The sequence below is a fragment of the Notolepis coatsorum genome (assembly GCF_963971535.1).
Source record: "Notolepis coatsorum genome assembly, chromosome: 4".
NCBI classification, from domain to species: domain Eukaryota; kingdom Metazoa; phylum Chordata; class Actinopteri; order Aulopiformes; family Paralepididae; genus Notolepis; species Notolepis coatsorum.
This window is the reverse complement of record NC_140168.1, coordinates 85,638,176-85,649,257: the sequence shown is the minus strand read 5'-3', so window position 1 is coordinate 85,649,257 and position 11,082 is coordinate 85,638,176. Positions and strand designations below refer to the sequence as shown.

The 11,082-nt window shown below is 42.5% G+C and overlaps 1 protein-coding gene across 2 annotated transcripts in view; it reads left to right on the top strand.

Moving 5' to 3' along the window:
• The first annotated feature begins 206 nt into the window (after positions 1-206).
• Positions 207-11,082, top strand: part of rab5aa (RAB5A, member RAS oncogene family, a) — a 49,741-nt gene continuing 38,865 nt past the window's right edge. Inside the window, exon 1 of one of the 2 annotated variants that reach the window (XM_084311764.1) lies at positions 207-405. The gene's annotated coding sequence lies outside the window, so the exon portion shown is untranslated. The remainder of the gene's footprint in view (positions 406-11,082) is intronic. The other variant, XM_084311763.1, reaches the window with a different exon arrangement.

The following is an 11,082-nucleotide window of genomic DNA, read 5'->3' as shown; positions in this document are numbered from 1 at the left end:
ATCATCATCATCAAAAAGTCATTCCTGCAGGAGGCCGGCCAGACGTGCTGTGTGACGTGGCACGGCGGAAGGGCTTGTTTGTGTTTTGGTTCCAAAGGGGAAGTTGCTTGCTGCAGGGCTGTATAATAGAATATAGGGCTGGAAATCTATAGTGCTCCCTCTGTCCTGTGGAGGGCGGCAATACGCCTAGACGCGTAGTCCGCCGGAAACTTACAAGAAGAAGAAGAAGAAGAAGAAAGAAAGAAAGGAGGAGACCAGTGATCGGGTTTGTTGGGAATTATTTGTTGGTTCCACAACAACAACATCATCAGCGAACCACCGCAGTGTCCCGGGTCTCGTCGTGGAAGAAGAAGTACTGCTGTGGTGGTATATCTAGTGTTGTTCAACACATCGCCTGTTTCTCAGGTAGAGTACTCGACACGGTTGTTGTGGGCAAGTCGTGCTTTACTTGCTAACGTACATTAGCCCAGTTGTCAGCGGGGTTAGTAGCTTCATGTGCTAGCGTTGGTGTTTTGATGGGACAAATACAGGCCTGTCCCTGTGTTGCTGTTTCGCCAGGATCCAGTGATGTCTGGTGTCGTCCAGGCTAACAGCTAAAGAGATGGAATCATGCTAGTAGCCAGCTAGCTGAACGGTTCATGGCTACACCCCATTAGCCGATGTTAGCTAGCAACAGCATAACGTTCCTCCCGGTTTGAAATCATCGCTTGTCAGCTTTTTGATTTAATGTCAAGTTGTTTCACAGTCTGCTGATCATGTGTGCGTGTATGTGGGGAGCTCGTTGTTTTGCTGTGTCGTTGATGCGGTCCCTCCCTGCCTGGCTGATGTTGTGTAGCTAACAAACTTCAGGCTAACCTTGTTAGTTAGCTGCATAGACATTGCGATTGGGAACAAGCTGGTTACACACACACGCAGACACACACACACACACACACACACACACACAAAATGGGGGACCCTGATGTAAACAAGACGAAAGTCTTTCTCTGGTCTGCATCCCCTTAACAATTGTGTGTATTGAGCTGTACTGTATTGTACCCATTCTGCAATCTGTTAATAAAGTTTTCAATCAATCGCAACAATTTGGAAAATGGCGTCCTCTGTCAAATCTAAATAGTTAGCTAGCTAAAGAAGCTACCTAGCCTGCTGTTTCATGATTGATTGCTAGGCAGGCAAAACTAATGAGAGGTATGGCAACCTAATGTTTTTTTCCCCTCTGCATTGTCTGTGTTGTTGACAGTTAAGTTGTCAAGAAGCCAAGCAAAACAATAAGCACTTGTGTTGTATCATCACTGCAGTTTTTAAGTGACAGACTCACATTTTAAAGCATGTTTGTATGGATTTGTCCTGGGTGTCATAAAACAAACACGCCTCCCCTGCCTAACTTTGTACATGACCTGTAGAGAGAGAGGTTTTTCTATTCGGCTCAGTACTAAGTAGAGAGCTATCATTTCCCAGTCAATAACCAGCATGCAGGTGTCTTAAGATCCCATAGCCTGGAACTAGTGTTTTCATTGGAATCATCACTTTCTGACCAAGCTGCAATGCCATAATAACCCATCATAATGTTTACCTAATGCCATAACTGATAACCCATCATAATGTTTACCTGAAGTTGTTTATAAACCTAATGCCTTAACTCAACCCTAACCATAACTACTCCCACTGCCCTGCAATTTAAAAATAAATGTACAGAGGTCCTTCCTGGGCTATGGGATCAAGACGTTACCATATTGTAATTCTTCCAGTGAAGCTGATCCAAATAATATGACAGCTATTTGACGGCGCCATGCTAATGGAGATTTGTACTCGTCATTGCTTACAGCAGAGCTTTGCTATTGCAACATCATCACTTAACAGGGTTTGAGCGAATAGGAGCTATTCTTAAGATCGCTAGGGCAGTGATCACCAACCTTTTTAAGCCCAAGATCACTTTTTTTTTTGGTGAAGGCAAGATCTACCTATTGAAGTGTTGAGAGAAAAAGACAGCCAAGATTGTACTTTAAACTAAATTACTTTTATTTGCCTGTATTCTAATTACATGCAATGCTTTGGTCCAACATTAAAACGTCAAAGTAGAACTATTATGTACTTTCTCAGTCTGTGCTAAGTGCAGTCATCTTATGCAGCATCACTTTTCACATCAAAACAAAAGTAGAACTGTGAATGAATGAATGAATGAAAACTTTATTTAACAGATTGCAGAATGGGTACAATACAGTACGGCTCAATACATACAATTGTTAAGGGGATGCAGACCTGAGAAAGACGTTTGTCTTGTTTCCATCAGGGTCCCCCATTTTCAATTCATATAGACATATATGACATACATGACATACAGATAGTCAGTACTGCTACATCTATACATTTATGACATACCAGATTTGCAAATACAGTACTGTTTGTGATACAGAAGGAGTCAAGAAAAGGGAGTATATACATTTGACGTAGGAACTGTACATTGGAGGAGGTTGGGTGGGGGGGGTTGGGTACATTGGGATATTGACAACCATACTGGGTAATTTACATTGGAGGTGGTTGGGGGGGGGGGGGGGGCGGGGGGCACACTGTATAAACAAGTAACACTGTACATTGAGGGGGGGGGGGAGGAGACACTGTACAAACAAACACAATTGTACATTGAACTATTGACAACCATACTAGGTAAATGACTGTACATTGGAGGGGGTTGGGTTAGGATATTTACAGGGGCCAGTGTTGAATTGCAGTCTCCCGTAGGTGTCCCTTGAGAGAGGTTTTGAAAGTGGGTAGTGATCCACATTCCTTTACAGCTTTGGGTAGGGCGTTCCACATTGATGTGGCATAATTGCGAAACGTGTTTAGTCCCTTATTTGAGCCGAATCTGGGTTTAACATGATTTGTGGAGCTCCCTCTGGTGTTGTGATCGTGGTATTCACTGACCTTTGGGAAGTATTTTGACATGTACATGGGTACCTTGGTCGTGTAGTGTATCTTGTAGACCAGGCCCATTGCAAGTTGTTGTACTCTGTCGTCTACTCTAAGCCATCCTAGGTTGTCAAAGTGGGCAGGGGTGAGGTGGGTTCTAGGAGTAAGGTCAAGCAGTAGTCTGACCAGTTTGTTTTGAGATGTTTGTAATTTTGTTTTTAGCGCCTTTGAGGTGCTTTGGTACCATGAGGTGCAAGCATAGTCGTAGTACCCCTGAATGAGTGCTCCTGCCAGAGTCTTCAGGGTGTTCTTGTTTACCAGAGAGGAGATCCGGTACAAGAATCGAGTTCGTTGGTTGACTTTTTTTATTACATTGGATGCCATTTTGTCACAGGAGAGATTAGCCTCTAGGATGGAACCCAGGTAGGTAATTTCATCTTTCCTTGTGACAATATTGTCACCCACTGTAACTGAGAAGCCGTCGGTCTTGCTGAGTTTGTTATTTGAACCGAAGAGAATGGACTCTGTTTTGCCCATGTGTAATGATAGTTTGTTATCAGCGAGCCATATGCAGATTCTGCCTAGTTCCGAGCTGAGGGTTTTTTCAACCTGTAACTTGTTCTTGTCAGAGACCAGCAGGGCTGAGTCGTCCGCAAACAGGAACAAGTTGCAGTCACAAGCTGACGACATGTCATTTGCATAAATTAGGAACAGTAGCGGTCCTAGTATGCTTCCTTGTGGAACACCACAGCTCACTGTGAGGGGGGGGGATAGGGTACCGTTTACCTCCACCATCTGTTCCCTCCCCTCAAGGTAGGATTGCATCCAGCTCACTGATAGACTATCAAAACCAATCAGAATGGAGTGATTGACCGTGTCAAAGGCCTTTTGTAGGTCCAGCATGACCATGCCGCAGTATTTGCCTGCGTCCACCTCTTGTTTGATGTGGTCATTCAAATAGAGAAGGCATGTGTCAGTGGAGTGGGATGTTCTGAAGCCAGATTGGAATTCGTAGATTAGATTTTTTTCCGCTAGGTACTTTTCGACCTGTTCGTAGACTATTTTTTCCATGACTTTCGAGATGGAGGTGAGAATAGAAACAGGGCGGTAGTTGCCTGGGTCTAATTTGCTGCCCTTTTTGTGCAGAGGGGTCACCCTCGCAATTTTGAAGTCCTTGGGGACGTGTCCCTGTTTTATGGAGAGGTTTATTATGTGTGTGATGATTGGTGTGATGGCGGCTGCTGAGTCTCTGAGGAATTTGGAGGGGATGTTGTCATGGCCAGTGGCCTTGTTAGGTTGGAGGGCGCTCAGTTTATTGAGTACCTCATCTGTTGTTACCATTTCCAGCTTGAAGTCGTCCTTGCGGACCCCTAGGTTTTTGTAGTAAGCTACTATGTGTTCTACCCCATAAAGCCCTGAGTGGGAGGGTAGTTTGTTTACCAGTGTTGTGGCTATGTTTGTGAAGAAAATGTTTAAGTAATTGGCTACATCCAGCTTGTCTGTGATGAGCGTGTTGTCCGTTTTTATGTTTATGTTTGAGAATCTGGTTTTAAGTTTTTTACTGCATCCTAGTGTTGTCACGATACTGGAATTTCGACTTCGATACGATACCTTGAAAAGTATCGATACTTCGATACCATTTCGATATCAAAAAAAAATATATATATATATTATATATATATATATATATATTTTTTTTTTTTTTTTTTTTTAAACAAATTTAGCTTTGGTTGCTGGTTGATTCTCCTCAGCTTCTCTCTGGTACTATAAGATAAGATAAATATAACACTTTTAAAACCCTTTGTTTATCTTTAGATCACACATTTAAAAAGAACTGTTCATCTCACTTCAATCATTTTTATTGCAGATGCAGAAGTTAGAACATAGTATTTTCTCAAGCAGACAGATGTAAACACTCACTGTAATCTGTGTTGCATGTACCTGACAAACTGAACTGTTTGTATTACAGTTGGTAACAGTTTTGATAAAGATAACAGGGCGAGGGCTATATGTGTAACATATATAACTTCACAACAGCAAAATTACTAGTACTAGTAGTAGTAAACAATAATTAAAACTTTTTTTTGCATTAGTGAAAACAATAAGGACACATTCAAAAGGCAGGGTAAGAAAAAAGTACAATCTTATGCATTTTCAAGTCAAGTTCTTCTTAGGTAGTGCATTACCTTCTCATACCATTACACCTACTAATACCACCTTCTCATACCTTCTCATACAACCTTCTAATACCTTCTCATACCACCTTCTCATACCACCTACTAATACCTTCTCATACCACCTTCTAATACCTTCTCATTACACCTACTAATACCTTCTCATACCACCTTCTAATACCTTCTCATACCACCTTCTAATACCTTCTAATACCTTCTCATTACACCTACTAATACCTTCTCATACCACCTTCTCATACCTTCTCATACCACCCACTAATACCTTCTCATACCACCTTCTAATACCTTCTCATACCACCTTCTCATACCTTCTCATACCACCTACACCTACTAATACCTTCTCATACCAACTTCTAATACCTTCATACCACCTACTAATACCTTCTCATACCACCTTCTAATACCTTCTCATACCACCTTCTCATACCTTCTACATTACCTAGTGATACACATAAAGCATAAGAGCCGTGGAAGGCTCGCCGTCGTCGGGTAGAGTAATCCAATATACAGGTCCAGTCGCTCTTGACCCGGAGCTCCTCGGATGCAATCACCACTAGGGGTCTGACCAGCCTGGATAAGCGTCCAGATAACGTCAGGAACGATGGGGGTACTGATAACTGTAGGACTCGAACCGAACGATGCACAATACCTACTTAGTACTTATACCTTATCATACCTTATATAAAGGCCTCAAGTAAAAAAAAAAACTGCAATCTTATGCATTTTCAAGTAGCAGCCAGCAACTAGCAAATGAAACAATATTCTTCTTGAGGTAGGGCATTTAGACAGCAGAATGACTAAAACAATAATTCAAACTTTTTTGCATTAAGCACACATTCAAAAGGCACTAAAGTGCAAGTACAAAAAAAAAGTGCATTTTCAAGTTAAATTCTTTTTAAATAGGTAGTGCACTTATTCAACGGCCTCAGACTAATCACACATAAGGTGGTGCAAGTAGTGTAATAATGTACTAGCCTAAAGTTTCTTTACAACTTTCAGATTTTTTGCTAGGAACACCAGCATGTCAATGTGCTCCTCTGTAAGCCGTGCCCTTCTTGGACTGCAAATGAGCCCTGACGTACTAAATACACGTTCTGAAGCTGAGCTTGAAGCAGAGATGCACAAATACTTTTTCGCCAGCTGGGCAAGGTGAGGTAAAGTTCTCTCATGTGTCCTCCACCATGCGAGTGGGTCGTCTCCTGCGCTGAGTTCAGGCATCTTTTCATATATTGTGAACTCGTTTTTTAGTTCAGCCTCTGCGTCCTCTGCATCCTCGCCACCACCATGTTGACCCTTCTTTTCCCCCTGTATGCTGGTTAACAGTCCCTTCAGATCCGTTCTACTTTTCTTCGCTGGTACGCCTGGTAGTGGTAGTGGTTGCATGGCAGTGGCACATGGAGGAGGAGGAGCGGGTGTTTGTCTTCCTGTTTCAGTGCGAGTGTCCATCAGATTTCGTTTGACCTCGTCTCTTAACATAACAAAACTGTCCTTGAACCTTGGGTCGAGAAACGTGGCTGTGTTCAACACCAGCTGCAGAGCCCCGTCGACGTCGTTATATCGTTTGTTGAGATCTGTACCAATATTTTCTTTAAGTTCACATTTGAGGAGGCTGTCATTTTCCTCAATGGTCAAAGTTGAAGATAACTTCCAAATTAGGGGCAGGACAGAGGAGAGTGTGGTGTGCTTTTCACCACTAAGGGCATCAGTGAAAGAGCTGACAGGGCTCAATATATCTTTTACAGTCTCAAGAATTGTAATGTCTGAATCTTTAGGCATGAGGTGCCATTTCTTCCGATCGTCGGCTAGAACTGAACAGACCGCTTGCTGCTGTTCCAGAAATCTCGCCACCATTTGATACGCTGAGTCCCAGCGTGTCGGCTCATCATGGATCAGTTTGTGTTCAGGCAGTTGCAACTCTTTTTGCTTCTGCTTCAGCTGTCGGGACATCTTTGGTGACCTGCTGAAGGCAGACACTGTCTTTCTCAGCCTCGACAGTGCTGCAGACACACGGCCTATATCCAGACCCTTGCTAATGGCTAGGTGAAGGTTGTGCCCAAAGCAGGGGACCCATGTGAAGTTCTGCTTAAATGCTTTCTTGTTATTTGAGGCATTATCAGTGGTGATGCCACTGCCAGCCATATTTGACATGTCCAGCTTCCATGTTTCATGTACCATCTCCTCCAACGCCTCTCTCAAACTGTCCCCTGTGTGCTCTGAGTGCAGCCCAACACAGCCCAAACACCAGCTCTGCATGTCCCAGGATTCTGTAATAAACTGCAGAGTTACTGCCATGAATGTGGACGTGGCCCTGCTGGTCCACAAGTCAGTGGTGCATGAAAATAAGGGTTTCCCCCTAAGGCTCTCCATGATTTTGTCTTTTGTTTCATTATATAGGGCAGGGATTTCAGTTGACATGAAGTGGTTCCGTGAAGGAAGGGAATACTTGTTATTTAACTGTCCAAGCAGTTGTCTGAACCCATGTTTCTCAACAGTATAGACAAGGACCTGATCCATGCATATGTACTCTGCTACAGCCCTGTTAAGTTTCTTGGCTTCCTTTGAGTTTGCATGATACTTCCTTTGTTGTTCAAGTAATGCTGGTAGGGTAGGCTGCTGTGCTGTTGCTGGTCGATTCTCCTCAGCTTCTCTCTGGTACTATAAGAAAAGAGAAATATAAGACTTTTAAAACCCGTTGTTTCTCTCTAAAGAAAGAAATACATAGCAAACATGACTTAGTTATGCAATAGTGCTGCTGCTTTTTATTTGGTTAAAATATTTTAGTTAATAAGACTAAAATATATGACTACAACAATTTTCATTAGAGAGAGAGATTTCTCCGGGGCTGGTAACGTTAACCTCAGAGAGAGAGAGAGAGAGAGAGAGAGAGAGAGAGAGAGAGATATTTCTCCGGGGCTGGTAACGTTAACCAACCTCGTGTCGAGTGTAGTATTGTATGACCTCGACATAACGTTTAAACGTAATTTTACTCCGTTTCCATGCGGTAGCCGGCTAGCTAGCATAAGCTAACAGAGGAACGACTAGCAGTAGCTATCTAACGTTAGCTAATAGCTGTAACGTACAACGAATCAGCTGTTGATATGATGCGCCATCAGTAGACAACGTATCTTGTATTAAACTAGAGTTAGTGGTTTAATGCTTCAGTCACAAACCTCTTTCATTTCTTTGTGGAGATCCGCGTGCCGGTCCTTCAGGTGTTTTGCCATATTTGAGGTGTTGGCACCTTTCGTTGGCACTGCCCTGTAACACCGCTTGCAAATGGGCATTGTGACATCTTTAACTTTCCCTTCTGTGTTTACTTCAAAACCGAAGTACTTCCAAACAGCACTTCTGCTGTTTTCTTTATCTTTAAGTTGTGGAGGCGCTGCATCTGCCATCTTAGTTCACTCAGCTAAAATGTTTACTGAAGAGTGAAGACGCCGACGGCTCGCTCTGTGAGGGGGAGGGCTGGAGGGGGAAGCGTGCTCTGAACAGCTGGAGGGGCAAGCGTGCTCTGAACAGCGTGTCAACAAACTTCCGGTAGAACACTGCCAGCGGGTACCGATACTACAGAAAGTATCGGTATTTCGGGAAATGAGTATCGTAACTGTTTTAAATATTCAGTATCGATATTTATCGATACTTCGATATTTTTGACAACACTACTGCATCCTAGTTGATTATTGAGTAATTTCCAAAGTTCACGTGGTTTGTTTTTGTTTTCCTCAGTTTTGTCATTGATGAAATTCTTTTTTGCAGTTTTGATCATGGAGTTTACGTCGTTTCTTAGTCTGTTTCTTTCTAGTTTGAGTTCAGTCACGTGGGCTTGGAGTTCACTGCTCGTGCTTTTAGTAAGCTTTGACTGACTTTTACGAAACTCAGAGCATTTTTTGTCTCTGGTTTTCATAGCGGCCAGTATTTCGGAGTGCATCCACGGCTCAGCGCGATTTTTTACCCTGGTGGTTCTTAGGGGGGCCATGTCGTTTAGTATTGCTGAGAATTTGGTTTTGAAACCAAGCCATGTTTCGTCAACCAGTGTACCATTGAGTTCATCTGACCAGTCCAGACTCTCCAGTTCAAGGTTGAAGGCCTCGCTAGAGTAGGTTTTGAGGTCTCTAGATGTGACTGTTTTGTGGCAGCCAGCCTTTTGTTTTAGTTTTTTTCGGGTACAGAATATCATATAATGATCACTTAACCCACATGCTATAACCCCTTTATTTGAGATCTTGGACTTGTCGGAGGTCAGAATGAGGTCAATGGTAGTCTGAGTTGATTCACATACACGTGTGGGTTGGGTGATTAGCTGGCTGAGGCCATGCAGATCACAAAACCTACTGAAGGCCTTGAAGACGGGTGCATCTTTTCGTTGCATATCCGTGTTCCAGTCTCCAATAAGAATTTTGTCTACATCCTCAACTCCAGCTAAACACCCATCCAGTGTATCATAAAAGCCACTATGATCTGGCGGCCTGTAGACTGTGCCAACCAGTAGGGATTTCGCCCTTTCGAATAGGATTTCCACCCATACAGTTTCAATTGATTTATGATTCAGGTCATTTCTGTTGATGAATTTGGTGTCCTTGTGTATGTACATACAGACACCACCTCCATGTTTGTTCCTATCATTCCTGATTATTGAGTAGTTCTCAATCTCTATCTCTGGATCTTTTACAGAATCGTCAAGCTTAGTTTCTGAGAAGCACAGTATGTTTGCCTTACCATTTATGAATATTTGTTTGATTTCATCCAATTTGTTTTTTAAGCTGTTAATGTTAATGTGAAAAATGTTCAGTCCATTGGCGTTGGTTATTTCATTGATGTTGGCAGGTTCGAAGTATTGTCCGTTTGTGATCTGTTCCTCTGTGTTGTTGTGGGTGGGAAGGGGGGAGGGGGGGGTCGGGTCCCGCGCCGTGCTGGAACAACAAAGAAGGGGGGAGGGGGGGGTTGGACTTTCTCATATTATTAACATTGACAAACATATTTACAATTAGCATTTTATAAAGTAGAACTGTAATGTGTACTTTCTCAGTCAGTGCTAAGTGCAGCATCACTTTTCACATCAAAACAAAAGTAGAACTGTAATGTTTACTTTCTCAGTCAGTGCTAAGTGCAGTCAGTGCTAAGTGCAGCATAATTTTCACATCAAAACAAAGTAGAACTGTATGTGTACTTTCTCAGTCAGTGCTAAGTGCAGCATCACTTTTCACATCAAAACAAAAGTAGAACTGTAATGTGGACTCTCAGGGTAATTTTTTTTTTAATTTTTAATTTTCATGGAAAGATCTACAGGGACAGTCTCAAAGATCGACCAGTCGATCAAGATCGACGGGTTGGTGACCACTGCTCTAGGGCCTCTAGACCTGAACACCCCAAAGCTTCCAGGCTTCAATCACTCAGCACAGTAATCAACCCCAAAATCACTTGCATAAGAAATCACCTATAGAAATTATAATAAAAAATCAGTTCTTCTGAGATGAGTACATTTAGTCATGAGAACTTTTATGAAAATCTACCACATTACATTTAACCACCGCATTGAAACTTTAATCATAACCATGAAACCCCTCCTAAGATCTCACAGGTTGATCACATACAACAAATGTCTATATAGGCCTATATTATCCAGATTCGTTATTGATGCATGCTTGTATTGTATCAACAGTAGGCATTTATTTATGATAAAACACAAGATACTTGTGTCCTAAGGATAAGCTCAATGAAGAAAGTTTGAAACCCATTGCCAAAATGAAGTCGTATCGTCTGGTAATCCGGAGGTTCCCGGTTCAATTCCCACTCCTCCCGGGCAGCGTGTCAGAAGTGTCCTTGAGCAAGACACTTACCCCTAATTGCTCTCTATGTGCAGATTGGCACCTTGCTTGGCTCTGCCATTGGTGTGTGAGTGAATGGGTAAAAATGTGAGGAACAAATTGTAAAGCGCTTTGGATAAAAGCTGCTATATAAATGCACCATTTGCTATAAATAC